Raw genomic sequence first — 15,443 nt, 5'->3', positions numbered from 1 at the left:
CGATACTGTTGTTTGTAAACCAGGTATTGGTACTTTTGGCAGTGTGGACAGGAGCCAAGTCCTGCTGGAGAATTAAATTTCCATCTCCAGAAAGCTTGTCAGCAGAGGGAAGCATGAAGTGCTCTAAAATTTCCTGGTAGACGGCTGTGCTGACATTAGTCTTCATAAAGCACAGTGGACCTACACCAGCAGATGACATGGCTCACCAAACCATCACTGATTGTGGAAACTTCACACTAGACCTCCAGCAGCTTGGATTGTGACCTCTCCACTCTTCCTCCAGACTCTGGGACCTTGATTTACAAATGAAATGCAAATTTTACTTTCATCTGAAAATAACACCTTGGACCACTGAGAAACAATCCAGTTCTTTGGCCCAGGTAAGACGCTTCTATTAATAATAATAAATAATAATAATAATAATAATAACAATAATAAATGATGACAAAAAACAACTGTGTGAACATGCCATAAGGATAAGTTCTTACATGTCACAAAGTAATACCCCCTTTAAATTTGATTGCGACCCTTGGACCAAAAAAGGTCATGTACCCCTGCGTTACAGTTTATGGAGTTGTTCACATCTGTTTTTTTTTTTGCAAACAAGTGTCTGCTCAAAAAAATTATTAAAATATTTGAGACGTCTATTTTCATCCAAGTAACAAATCAAAGTCACCCAATTAAGTCAATGGGTAAAGAAAAAAAAAAACATCATACAGATGTCATAATTGTGCTAGTCTGAGTGTGGTCTGATTTTCTTTTGTTTTACTTTTTAGTGGATGGAAGAAGCTTAAATTAAACGTTTTTGGTTTTTTTATTACTTTTTTGCATATGAGAAAAACAGCTGTCACATTAATGGTAAAACCGGACACACGGACGAAAAACGGTTCATTTTCTTCAAAAAAAAGCAAAACTAAGACTGTGATCAGAGGCGCACTAGCAGGGCCGGTTTTAGGAAAAGTGAGGCCCTAGGCAAAGTTAAAAATGGGGCCCCAAAGGCTAACATATTGCACATCACACAGAAGAGTTCAGGCCGCTAAATGAGTGTGATCGACAATATTGAAGTTGTTCGACGCTTGTTTCCAGGCCTCTTTATACCAACTGAGAAAAAAAGATGGGAACAGAACAATCACTATTAGATCAATCTGTCCCCATACAGTATCGTGTTATCAGCAGCACATCTACAGTTTACACCGGCGATGTGCTGCTGAGAACAATGATTTCTGTTCCAGCATAAACAATCCAATCACTCGATGAATAGGCAGCATTTTGCTTCTTTAGTATAATACACCTCATAGTCCTCTATAAATTATAATGTGAACCACAGTCCTCCATATTGTAAAATGCACACCCCATAGTCCTCCATATAATATAAAGTGCCCCATAGTCCTCCATATAGTATAATACACTTCCCATAGTCCTCCATATATTAAAATACACTGCTAAGCCCTCCATATAGTATAATACACTCCTCATAGTCCTCCATATATTATAATGTGAACCACAGTTCTCCATATTGTAAAATGCACACCCCATAGTCCTCCATATAAAATAAAGTGCCACATAGTCCTCCATATAGTATAATACACTCCTCATAGTCCTCCATATATTAAAATACACTGCTCAGTCCTCCATATAGTATAATACACTCTTCAGTCCTCCACATAGTACAATACACTCCTCAGTACTCCACATAGTATAATACACTCCTCATAGTCCTCCACATATTAAAATACACTGCTCAGTCCTCCATATAGTATAATACACTCTTCAGTCCTCTACATAGTATAATAAACTGCTCATAGCCCTGTATTGTTCAACATCTTTGTCAACGATTTAGATGAAGGAATTGAGGGTAAACTGATTAAATTTGCTGATGACACAAAGCTAGGAGGGATAGCTAATACTAGAGAGAGAGGAATCAAAAAGATATAAATAAATTGGAACAGTGGGCAGCAACTAACAGAATGGTTTTTAACAGGGAAAAATTCAAAGTACTACATCTGGGCAATAAAAATGAAAAAAGCAAATACAGAATGGGAGGAATAGGGCTAAGCAACAGCTCATGTGAAAAAGACTTGGGTATACTAATAGATCACAGACTGAATATGAGTCAACAGTGTGATGCAGCAGCAAAAAAGGCAAATGCAATTCTAGGATGTATTAACAGAAGCATACAGTCTAGATCACGTGAAGTCATTATTTCCCTCTAATCCTCTTTGGTCAGACCTCATCTGGAATACTGTATCCAGTTTTGTACGCCACATTTTAAAAAAAGACATCAACAAACTGGAGCACGTTCAGAAAAGAGCGACCAGAATGGTGACCAGTCTGCAAACCCTGTCTTATGAGGAAAGGTTGCAGGATTTGGGAATGTTTAGCTTGCAGAAGAGAAGACTGAGAGGAGACTTAATAGCTGTCTACAAATATCTCAAGGGCTGTCACATTGTAGAAGGATCATCTTTATTCTCATTTGCACAAGGAAAGACTAGAAGCAATGGGATGAAACTGAATGGGAGGAGACACAGATTAGATATTAGAAAAAACTTTTTGACAGAGTGATCAATGAGTGGAACAGGCTGCCACGAGAAGTGGTGAGTTCTCCTTCAATAAAAGTCTTCAAACAGAGGCTGGACAGACATCTGTCTGGAATGATTTAGCGAATCCTGCTTTGAGCAGGGGGTTGGACTAGATGGCCCAGGAGGTCCCTTCCAACTCTACGATTCTATGATTCTATATTAAAATACACTGCTCAGTCCTCCATATAGTATAATACACTCCTCATAGTGCTCCATATATCTACACTCCTTAGTCCTCCATATAGTATAATACACTCCACATAGTCCTCCACATATTAAAATACACTGCTCAGTCCTCCATATAGTATAATACACTCATCATAGTGCTCCATATAGTATAATGCACCGCTATAGTCATCCATGTAGTACAATTAACTTCCCATAGCATAATGAACCCCATAGTTCTTCATATAGTATAATGTATTCCCATAGTCCTCGATACAGTATAATGCAGCCCACATATAGTATAATGCAGCAACCCCAGAGTATAATGCAGCCACCCCATAGAGTATAATGCAGCCACACCACAGAATATAATGTAGCCCCCTCAGAGCATAATGCATCCCCGCCATACAATACAATGTAACCCCATAGAATATAATGCAGCCCCTCCATAGAATATAGTCCTCCATATAGTATAATACACTCCTCAGTCTTCCATATAGTACAATACACTCCTCAGTCCTCCATATAGTATAATACACTGCTCAGTCCTTCACATAGTATAATACACTCCTCATAGTGCTCCATATAGTGTAATGCACCGCCATAGTCATCCATGTAGTACAATTCACTTCCCATAGTATAAACCACCCCATAGTTCTTCACATAGTATAATGTATTTCCCATAGTCCTCGATACAGTATAATACAGCCACCCCATAGAGCATAATGCAGCCACCCCACAGAGTATAATGCAGCCACGCCACAGAATATAATGCAGCCACGCCACAGAATATAATGTAGCCCCCTCAGAGTATAATGCAGCCCCACCATACAATACAATGTAACCCCCATAGAATATAATGCAGCCCCCCTCATAGTATAATGCAGCCCATCCATAGAATATATGGTAGCCCCTTACAGAATATAATGTAGCCCCTCCATAGAATACAATGTAGCCCTCGTCATATAGTATAATGCAGCCCCCATAGAATATAATGTAGCCCCCATAGAATACAATGTAGCCCCCTCATATAGAATAATGTAGCCCCCTCAGAGTATGATACAATCACCCCATAGAATATAATAAATATAATATAGCCCCCATAGAATATAATGTAGCCCCTCATAGAATATAATATAGCCCACCTCCCCGTAGAATAAAATGTAGCCCCCCCACAGAATATAATACAGCCCACCTCCCCTAAGAATATAATGTAGCCCCATCAAAGAGTATGATGCAATCCTCCCTCATAGAATATAATATGACCCACCTCCCCATAGAATATAATGTAGCCCCCATAAAATATAATACAGCCCACCTCCCTATAAAATATAATGTAGCTACATCAAAGAGTATGATGCAATCCTCCCTCATAGAATATAATACAGACCTCCCAATAGAATAGTGTAGCCCCCATAGAATATAATACACCCCCCCACAGAAAATGGCCCCACAGTCCAGTACTCACTCATAGATTAAAAAAAAACAAAAAACACACAATCCTCACCTCTCCTCGTGCCCCGCGCTGCTCCAGGCTCAGCTTCGGTCTCAGATGCTGCACTGCCCGGGCCCGGCACACAGCGGGTGCGCGATGAAGTGACGTCATCGCACACCCACAGTATCAGAGGCAGAGGGGAATGATGGGAGAGGGAGTGTCTTTGGACGCTCTCTCCTCCATCATTACTTTGAACTCTACTGGCATCAAAATGACGCCGGTATAGTTCAATTGGTGGCGGCAGAGGGAGCCGCTGCTGGCGGCAGGCGGGCCCCATAGCGGCTGTGTGATGTGTCGCTATTAGCGGCACACCACTGACTGGGGCCCCTAGGCAGCTGCCTGGTCTGCCGGCCCTGCATAGTAGTCACAGTCACAAGGGGTGCGATCAGACCTGTGCGGGGGGGGGGAGGCTACAAATGCCAACACCTATGTCAGCTGACTGGGCATCTGGGGACACATTCAGCTGACATGTATTGCGGTACTTGATCCCTGCGCTGCAATACACGGTGCCGGCCTATCGGAACCCGGCAACTAACCGGCATGCCAGTCACAGGTGACGTATAGCAGTGACATAATGCGCTGCTCATAGCAGACATGCCGAAGTAAGGTTCCGGCTACTACGTTGGCTATAGAAGAGGATGCCGCATGTTGTGGGTGAGGGGGAAAGGTAAAAAGAATTTTAAAAAAGTGTTAAGAGAACAGAGGCAGAAATTGGAACAATACAGGAAGGGGTCCTGGATGGGAACGTTATTATTAGAAGGGGTCCAGGATGGGGACATTAAACCAGGAAGAGGCACAGGATGGGGACATTAGACGAGGAAGAGGTCATATCAGGAAGAGGACCAGGATTAGGACATTCTACCAAGAAGGGGCCCAGGGTGGGGACATTATACCAGGAAGAGGCCCAGGATGTGGACATTATACCAGGAAGGGGCCCAGGCTGGGGGACATTACTAAGGGAAGGGGTCCAAGATGGGGGACATTACAAATGGAAGGTGTCCAGGATGGGGGACATTATACCAGGAAGAGGCTCAAGATGGGGACATTATACCAGGAAGGAGTCCAGGGTGGGGACATTATACTAGGAAGGAGCCCAGGGTGGGGACATTATACCAGGAAGGGGTCCAGGGTGGGGACATTATACTAGGAAGGGGCCATTATACCAGGAAGGGGCCCAGGGTGGGGCCATTATACCAGGAAGGGGCCCAGGGTGGGGCCATTATACCAGGAAGGGGCCCAGAGTGGGGACATTATACCAGGGACACATGATGGGGACATTATACCAGGATGGGGTCCAGGGTGGGGACATTATACCAGAAAGGGGCCCAGGGTGGGGACATTATACCAGAAAGGGGCCCAAGATGGGGGACATTACTAATGGAAGGTGTCCAGGATGGGGGACATTATACCAGGAAGAGGCTCAAGATGGGGACATTAAACCAGGAAGAGGCTCAAGATGGGGACATTATACCAGGAAGGGGCACGGGATGGGGACATTATACCATGGAGGGGTCCAGTGTGGTGACATAACAGGAAGGGGCACAGGTTGGGGACATTATACCAGGAAGGGGCCCAGGGTGGGGACATTATACCAGGAAGGGTCACAAGATGGGGACATTATACCAGGAAGGTGTCCAGGGTGCAGACATTATACCAGGTAGGGGCCCAGGGTGGGGACGTTATACCAGGAAGGGGTGCAGGGTGGGGACATTATACTAGGAAGGGGACATTATACCAGGAAGGGGCCCAGTGTGGGGACATTATACCAGGAAGGGTCACAGGATGGGGACATTATACCAGGAAGGGGTCCAGGGTGGGGACGTTATACCAGGAAGAGGTCCAGGGCGGGAGCATTATATAGGAAAGGGACAATATACCAGGAAGGGGCCCAGGGTGGGGACATTATACCAGGAAGGGGTCTAGGGTGGGGACATTATACTAGGAAGGGGACATTATACCAGGAAGGGGCTCAGGGTGGGGACATTATACTAGGAAGGGGCTCAGGGTGGGTGGCACTAGTACAAGATGTGGTCATTTTTTTATGGGAGGACACATATCTTAATAAGATTTAGAATGCTACAAGGGCCCATACATCTGACACCTAGACAGGGGGCCAGATCCAAGTTTTCCACCAGCGCTCATCAGAGTCTGGTTACACCCAGTGGCGTAGCGTGGCGGGGCGGTCCGCCCCAGGCAGCATGTGTGTGGGGGCGGCACGGCAGCAGCAATTCCACTCTGTGGGAGAACGGAGGCACAGTGCAGTGCAGCGGCGGGCAGGGAGCGATCACAGCAGCTCCGCTGCCTGCAAGAGGGAATAGCAGGAGCGGAGCTGCAAGGGTCCGTCCTGCTTCCTGCCCGGAGGCCGCGCTTCCTGTTTGACACAGAGGAGCGCCGCTGAATGACATCATCATTCAGCAGCCGCTGCTGTGTGAGCGAGGAAGCGCGGGCAATGCTGCGGAGAGGTGAGAGGTGGTGTCTGTGTGTATGTTTGTCTGTGTGTGTATGTATATGTATGTCTGTCTGTGTGTATGTCTGTCTGTAGGTTAGCCTGGCCCCGGAGGAGATGGGGACATGAGAAGACCGTGATGGGGAGAGAAGGCCATGATGCCTGGGGTAATGGGAGAAGGCCATGATGGGGGTAATGGGAGAAGGCCTTGAGGGGGTAATGGGAGGCCATGAGGGGGTAATGGGAGAAGGCCATGATGGGGGTGATGCAGAGAAGGCAATGATGGGAGGATGGAGCAGGCAATGATGGGAGTGATGGAGAGAAGGCAGTGATGGGGTGATGGAGAAGGCAATGATGGGAGTGATGGGGAGAAGGCAGTGATGGGGTGATGGAGAAGGCAATGATGGGAGTGATGGGGAGAAGGCAATGATGGGGTGGTCGGGGAAAAATAAATGATGGGGTGGTGGGGGAGAATGCGATGGTGGTGGTGGAAAGGGCAATAAATGGGGGTGGTGGAGGAAATGATGGAGTTGGTGGAATGGGCAATGATGGAGTGGGGGAGAGGACAATAATGGGATGCGAGAGGAGGACAATAAGGGGTGTGGGGGATTGGGATTGGAGGAAGGGGGGACTTATAACGGCCTTAGGAACAGGGGGAGGTGGAGAAAGACATTATCGCTTATTATGTCTAACACAGTCCCTTAGAATATAGTGTACTCACTAATTCTGTATAACACCATCCTTAGTTACAGTTTCCTCTTTTATTATGTATAACACCGTCCCTTATTACATACCATCCTTTCTAGTTATATATGGTGCCGTCCCTTATTATATACCTTCCTCTGCTGTTATGTACAGTGCTGTCTCTTACATAGTGTATTTTGGTTAATTTTGTTATTTACAGCGCTCTCTTTTATTACATATTCACCTCTCTTTTTAGATGACTGCTGATCGAGGAGCCGGTGGCCAAACTACCAGTCCATCAGCTCCTCCGTTAGAAGGGAAGCTTTCCCATGCTCCATCAGCCATCATTGCATTATACAGCTAACAAGACAGGACGGTATGTAATAAAAAGCAGGGCTCTATATAATCCAATATGTAAGGGACGGTACTGTACATGACTAGAGAGGGCACTCTGTAAGGGACAGCAATATACATAATAAAGGAGACTATGCAATATATACCTGTATGTGTGTGTGGCTGTATAATATCAAAATATACATATATCTTTGATGCCATAAAAGGAGGGGGGCCCGGACACATTTCTTGCACAGGGGCCCCAAGCTGTCAGTGTCCGCCAAAATAATTTGTACTTTGTTTTTTTTCTGTCACATTATTAAAAATTATTATTAAAAAAGCCATTAGGTCTTCATCCAGCATCACCAAGCTAATACATCCTGTATATATAGAGAGAACTGCAAGAAGATGAAAGTCTAGAAACGTAGAATAACAGCAGAGTTAGTAGTAGACTAAATATTAGATCTTTGAGTGTAGTGTGGGCTCTTCGGATGCTTCCGGATTATCGACGGCCCCGGGCGCCACAAGCAGTTGCTAGGCCACTGGTTACTCCGCGGCCTGCGATCATCTTCACTGGTCGGGATCTAGTGCAGAATAAATATAGCACTGGCTGCAGTTTTGTAACAATGGAGCAGAAACTGAAAAGAAAAGTCAGAAAACTTCAGGGGGCGAGATCAGCAGCGATTCAGAGATAAGAGGTGCATCCAGTGCCATGGCAGCGTCCTCTGCGGTGTGGGCAGCGGGGAATGTCAGGAGCGCACTGTCACCCCACCCAGCATCACCCTGACAGGAGCCACCCGCTCAGTGCTCCCCCGCCGCCCGGTCAGGTGACCCCCGCTCCTGTGATGCTTCAATGAATGGATTATTTTTAGGACTCTCTATTTCTCTTCCTCTTTCCTCAATGCCCAGCCGCCGACCCCTACCCGCAGCCAATCAGCGTGCTCCATCTACAACCCCGTCCTACCAATCCGAGCGGTCCACGAAGAGAAGGTCCTGGAAGGTCTCCGCCCCTCGGATGATTGGCGGCTGCAATAACCAATAACGCTTTGACATCTCATTAGTCTCGCCTACAACGCGTTGAGTGACCAATAGTACACCGAGCAGCAGGCGTGGCCAGTGTGGGTGTTCGCAGAGACTGGGTCCTAGTTGTTAGTGCGTGACTCCTCCCCTTCTGCTTCACTCCCGGCAGGACACGTGACGGTGCGGTCGGTGGTGCAGCGCGGCGGCAGCTGGCAGGTGACGGTGGCGAGGGAGGACTGTACCGGCGGTGAGTGCTGCGGAGGGAGATGGGGACAGTGCGGCTACTGCACCCGGGGAGTGGGATGTGGCGGGGCCTGGGCCGCCTGTACATTGGCTGTCAGGGCCGTGACACTAGGCCTCACATACGCGATGCTGCCCATTCATCCTCACAGCCCTGACAGGCCGTAAACTAAGCCCGCCGGCACGACACTGCTCACCTGTATGCATATATGTGCGTGTTATGGATTATGCCCCTTGGAGCCTGACTGCTGGGCTGCTAAATAATCTGGTTGTGCAATGTTGGACCCCGTAACCAATGGTATCAGACCACCCGTGTGTGTATGTATGTGTGTATATATATATTATACAGTCTGTCTCTTTAAAAGCCTCTTCTCTCCATTATCCGCACCCACGTTATAATAATAATAATCTTTATATAATAATAATCTTTATTTATATAGCGCCAACATATTCCGCAGCGCTTTACAGTTGAACAGTTTCAAACACAACAGTCATAAGTAACAACGTTAACAATACAATAATTAAAGCGAAATAAGACGACCCTGCTCGTGGGAGCTTACAATCTACAATGAGGTGGGGGAGATACAAAGCACAGGTTTGTATTTACAATGATGTATTTACAATGACGGTCCAGCCATCTTCAGGGGGTGGGGGTTAGATGGAGATAGTGAATGGGCTACACACACACAAACATAACATGACTTTGATTACTGAATGTGATAGGCCGCTCTGAACAAATGCGTTTTGAGCGAGCGCCTAAAACTATGCAAATTGTGGATGATCCTAATATCTTGGGGTAGAGCATTCCAGAGGATTGGCGCAGCACGGGAGAAGTCTTGGAGTCGGGAGTGGGAGGTACGGATTAGGGCAGAGGTTAGTCGAAAGTCATTTGCAGAGCGCAGCGGTCGGTTAGGCCGATAGACAGAAATGAGGGAGGAGATGTAAGGGGGTGCCGCACTGTGGAGAGCTTTGTGGGTGAGAACAAGTACTTTGAATTGTACCCTGTAATGAATTGGCAGCCAGTGTAACGACTGGCGAAGAGCGGACCCGTCTGAGTAACGATTAGCCAGATGGACAACCCTGGCTGCTGCATTAAGGATAGACTGGAGAGGGGAGAGTCGAGTGAGAGGGAGGCCAATTAATAGAGCATTACAGTAGTCCAGGCGGGAGTGGATCAGGGCGACAGTGAGAGTTTTTGTTGTTTCCATGGTGAGAAAAGGGCGGATTCTAGAGATGTTCTTTAGGTGTAAGCGGCATGAGCGGGCAAGAGATTGTATATGGGAGGTGAAGGAGAGATCGGAATCGAACATAACACCCAGACAGCTTGCCTGCTGTCGGGGTGTTATTATGGTGCCACCCACAGAGAGGGAAATGTCAGATTTGGGGAGGTTAGTAGATGGTGGGAGCAGAAGAAGTTCAGTTTTGGAGAGGTTGAGTTTCAGATAGAGAGCAGACATGATGTTGGAGACTGCAGACAGACAGTCAGTGGCGTTCTGTAGTACAGCGGAGGTAAGGTCAGGGGATGATGTGTACAGTTGTGTGTCATCAGCATAAAGATGGTACTGAAAGCCAAATCTGCTGATGGTCTGTGATGGTCTATAATGAATTTTCTGTAATTTTCACCTTAATTTCCCCCAATTGATCCCCTCATTTGTCACAGGTATTTGCACCCCTCCCCCATTTTTAGTGACCCCCCCCTTCCAAAATAATCGTTTTTAGCGGACACCTTTACATCGAGGGGCTCCACAATCACTTACAGAACCCCCACGGTCAGTTAAAAACAAAAGTGTCCTTTATGCCTCCTCCCCAGGTCCGCTCACTGTTCCCAGTGTCTGATGTCCAACAGCGCTGCTGTAACCTCCCTCGACGGCTCCGCCTGCGCTGACAGAACGTTCTGCGCTGTCCCTGATTGGCTGCAGTGCTGTCAATGTGATGTCAGCGCTAGACCTGGCTTACGTTTGTTCACTTACCAGAAACCCCCTTAATGTTCGCTGATACGAAGGTTGGTTTTGACACTTTAGACTAAGTGCTCCTGTGGAGCGGGCGCTCGGCTTCCGTCGGCAGGGCCAGGAGTGACTGGTATGAATGAAGGGGCTAAAGGAACAGTATAGAAATGCTAAAAATCTCTTTGCTTTCTGTATCTGCAGGTGTAAATGATGCTGATCTAGGTGACTTGAAAGGCTATGTACACACGTAGTTTTGAGAGCTGCAGATTTCTCCCCACGGATTTGTAAAAATCTGCAGGTAAATCTGCAGGTCAAAAGTCCTGCGGTTTAGCCTGCGGTTTAGCCCTGCGGTTTCACACCTCTATAATGGAGAAGGTGTGAAACCGCAGCGGAATCCGCACAAAGAATTGACATGCTGCGGATTGTAACCCGCAGCAAATCTACAGCATGTGCACACTGCGTTTTTGGTTTTACCATTGCAAAAAATGGTACTGTACAACACAGCAGAAACTGCTACGGACCCGCAGGGCCAGAAACGCTGCGGATCCGCAGCAGAATCCGCACCGTGTGCACATAGCCTTACAGGCGATCTGTAGGTGGGCGTCACGTGTATATACGTACGTGTGCCCATGTCCATCATGCGGATTCAGGAGATATCATGGGCCTCTCAGACATCCCTTGGGGTATCTGGTAGATAATGGCATCCTGCTATCTGCACACACGGCGGTGTCCCTGATGGTGGTGGTGTCCCTGATGGTGGTGGTGTCCCTGATGGTGGTGGTGTCCCTGATGGTGGTGGCGTCCCTTTGACCCCCTCCTCCTGCTGACTCATTTCTGTTGTCAAGATTGAAAAGTACCAGCGCGAAACACGCGTCTCTGATACTGGGCAGGCAAGTCCCTAATGGCTACAGAAAGGGGGAAATGACCTGTGTAGATCAGGCAGTTTTCCTTATACTTCCAGTCACTGTTTCCTGGCATAATGATGGGACGCAGGTAGCTATGGCGGCCCGGAAGTCCATGGGGTGAAGGCTGTAATTTTGCAGTAACTGGATGGGGAAATCTGCGCAGTGTGATCAAACATGTATGATTTGCTTACTTGCAGTTATGCGGCTCACCACAAATTTTTCTCCCAAGGGGGTGGGGGGGGGTGTCTTGCCGCAGCTCAACCCCCTTTGTCAGTGCTGGGCAAAAATGGTGTGTCACAAAATGTGAAAAGCAGCTTTGCTTTTTACCAAAATTTTACAACTTTTCAAAGATTTTTATGCCCAGATTCTGGCTACAAAAGCTTTGATGGATCGGGGCCATACTGTCTGCAGGCTTTGTTGCTTAGAGCCCATGTTATACTCTGAAAGCTTTAAAGGGAACTTGTCAGGTCCCCCTGTCTGAAGAATGAAAGGGGTTGTACACTTTTCAGACTACCCCTTCTGAATCCCTATGTTTTCCTCCCAGTAAGGCCTCTTTGACACTTCCGTTTTTGACCATCAGTCAAAATCCGCCAGGCTTTGAAAAGAACGGATCCGCAATTTATTTTTTTTTTTGGGGATCCGTTTTTTTCCCCATTGAGCTGCTTTTCTTGACGGATGGCCATCCGTTGGATCCGTTTTTGTGAGGATCCACCAAATTTTTTTCGTCCGCCGGCATGCTTGGCATTTTCCATTGCGCATGCCCGGAGAAAGGAAGTCAGGGAGAAAATTATCCCTGAAATCCTTTCTGGCGGACGAAAAAAACCCTCTCCCTCTCTCTTTTTTTTTTTTTTTTTTTTCCCCCGGCCAGCGGTTCCTTTAAAATTCTTCATTCTGCAGATCGGTCACAAAACGGATCCTGTGGCATCCGAACACATCAGTTAGGAACGGATCCGCTTTTCCGCCTTTTAGGCGGATTTTAACTAACACAAAAAACTGAAGTGTGAAAGAGGCCTAAGATAACGTCTATACTGACCGCCGATGTTGGTACTGGCTCTCCCTGGGCTTTTATGGCATTGTCATGGGATTTTTGCTGTCATCCATCGTTGGCTTCACTCTTATTTGGAAAAACCAAGGCTTCCAGAGGACGTGAGAGCTGCTTCAGTTTTTGAGCCCAAAAACGGATCCTCACAAAACGATGTGTCTGAATGTCATATTTTGAGACCCATTGACTTTGCTGGGATGCCCAAAGTCATTGCATTTTACTGCAAAAAACGGATCTGCAAAAACACTGTGTGAATCGTGGCCGTATCCAGCGAGGGGCAGGGGGGCAGCTGCCCCCCCCCCCCCTAGAAGCAGGGGCATGTACCTATCAAAACTCGCTTGTATGCTGTAGTGCTCCCGTCCTGTATCGGCAGGGCTGTGGAGTCGGTAAGCCAAACTTGTGACTCCGACTTCTCAATTTCCCTACCACCGACTCCACGACTCCGACTCCAACATATATTATATTTAAGTGAAAAATTTATTGTAGTACAATGTGAACATCAGACATTTAACCCCTTTCTGACATCAGACGTACTATCCCGTCCATGGGACCCGGGCCCCTATGCCCATGGACGGGATAGTACGTCTAGCGCGATCAGCGGCGCCCACGTGGTGAGCGCCGCTGATCGCGGCAGGGTGTCAGCTGATTATCACAGCTGACACCCGACACTGTCAGGGGCGGTCACGGACCGCCCTGACACGTTAACCCCTTGCACACCGCTATCAAACACGATTGCGGTGTACCGGGGGTTAAAGGGAAGCATCGGCAGGGAGGGGGCTCCCTCTGTGCTTCCCTGATCCCCACACAGCAGCGCAATGTGCAGGGCTGCTGCGGGGGGCTCTTTCCCTGCAGGTCCCCGGATCCAAGATGGCGACGGGGGCCTGCAGGGAGCTGACTTCCTCAGTGCCTGCAAAGCGCAGGCATGAGGAAACCAAGTGCAGTGCCTGTGACAGATTGCTGATCTGTCACAGTGATCTGTGATGTGACAGATCAGCGATCGGTGACAGATCAGCGATCGGTCACAGGATAGTGACATGGAGCAGGAAAAGTGTTGCCGCAAGGAAAAAGATTTCACTCCATCTCCTATAGCAAGCAGACTGACCATATTTCAGCAAAATGTTTCACTTGCTCTCAAAGAAATAGAAAAATTCAACCGTTCATCAAAACTGACTGTGCACGACGCAATTCCTTTATACCCGGAAATTGTTAGAGATGTTGCCCATGTGGTTACGGCTTTGCCTCCAACCCAAGTTAGTGCAGAGAGGTTGTTCTCTGGCCTTAACATTATTAGGTCAGATTTGAGGTCATCTATGAAGGAGGATCTGATGGAGGCAATTCTATTTCTTAGAACAAATTCATAGACTGCACAAATGTTATTTAGTATGTTTTTGTTGAAAACTGTTTTTTGCCACTTACATAGTTTATTACATAGTGTTATATATATATATATATATATATATATATATACACTATATATATATATATATATGTGTGTAATCGATATTACATATTTACAATTTATTGCAGTTTTTTGTGTTCTAAAGTTGTATTCCAATAAATAGAACTTAGATAGAACATAATATATATCTAAATATCTTGATTATTGGATCATAGAAATGATCAAATGTCTGGTGTTCACATTGTACTACAATACATTTTTCACTTAAATATAAGCAATATATGTGGGAGTCGGTGTAAGGGAAATTGAGGAGTCGGAGTCACAGGTTTGGTTTACCGACTCCACAGCCCTGCTAGTAATGCAGCATGTACGCACTGCAGTCACGTGTGCAGCATGCACAAGGACACATCATAGAACTGCTGTACAGCGCCCGGAGGCAAGATTGTGCGTGCTCTGTCAAAAGCCATAGGTGCCATAAGGGGGCGCTGTTATTCATGGTGGACACTGGACTTACTGCATACACTATGGGTTGGAGTCTTTTTGGCTTCATGGGCTCCGTGCAGTGGTCTGTAAGCTGGGGCAGAAGTTCATCTCATCACCACCTGGGCATATGTCTTCTGCGCTATGATCCTCTTTCACATACGTTGTTTTCCAGAGTTTTTTTCTGTAATCCTATTAGTGGGAGCTTGAAGACTACCCATGATTTATTTGCTTGTTGCGTCTGGTTTTTATTTATTTTTTTGTATTACATGCCATTCTTTGAAACATCATCCATTCTTGGGAAAGTATTTATAACAAATCTTTGATTTCACAGGTCAATGAGGTCATGTGAGAGCTCTTGGGGCTTAAGGTACTGATGCACCAGCGATATGACGCGGTCAGGATCGCTGGTACATCGCTAAGTGGTCGCTAGTGAGCTGCCACACAGGCAGATCTCACCAGTGACATCGCAGGGGTCGGGGGTCGCTACTTACCTGTCAGACGAGGCGATCCTGACATCCTCCCGCCCGCATCCACGCGTCACTCATCGTCACAGCAGGAAGCTGCCAACGAGAAACAGCCCAGGCCGTTCTCGCGCGATCAGCGATAACCAGCGGGGGAGCCGGTCAGAGGTAAGTATCAGACACAGCGATATCGCTGTGATGTCACAAAAACCAGTGACGTTATAGCGATATTGCTAGCGATATCG

At 46.9% G+C, this 15,443-nt stretch overlaps 1 protein-coding gene across 1 annotated transcript in view; it reads left to right on the top strand.

Annotated features, from left to right (window-relative positions):
* Window positions 1-8,811: 8,811 nt before the first annotated feature.
* Window positions 8,812-15,443, top strand: part of CANX (calnexin) — a 70,556-nt gene continuing 63,924 nt past the window's right edge. Inside the window, exon 1 of the mRNA XM_073568017.1 lies at window positions 8,812-8,969. The gene's annotated coding sequence lies outside the window, so the exon portion shown is untranslated. The remainder of the gene's footprint in view (window positions 8,970-15,443) is intronic.

Source organism: Dendrobates tinctorius, unplaced genomic scaffold, assembly GCF_039654945.1.
Source record: "Dendrobates tinctorius isolate UK_male_01 unplaced genomic scaffold, ASM3965494v1 ptg000020l, whole genome shotgun sequence".
In the NCBI taxonomy this organism is placed as follows: Eukaryota; Metazoa; Chordata; class Amphibia; order Anura; family Dendrobatidae; genus Dendrobates; species Dendrobates tinctorius.
Note: the sequence above shows the minus strand (reverse complement) of the source record. Positions and strands in the feature narration are given on the sequence as shown.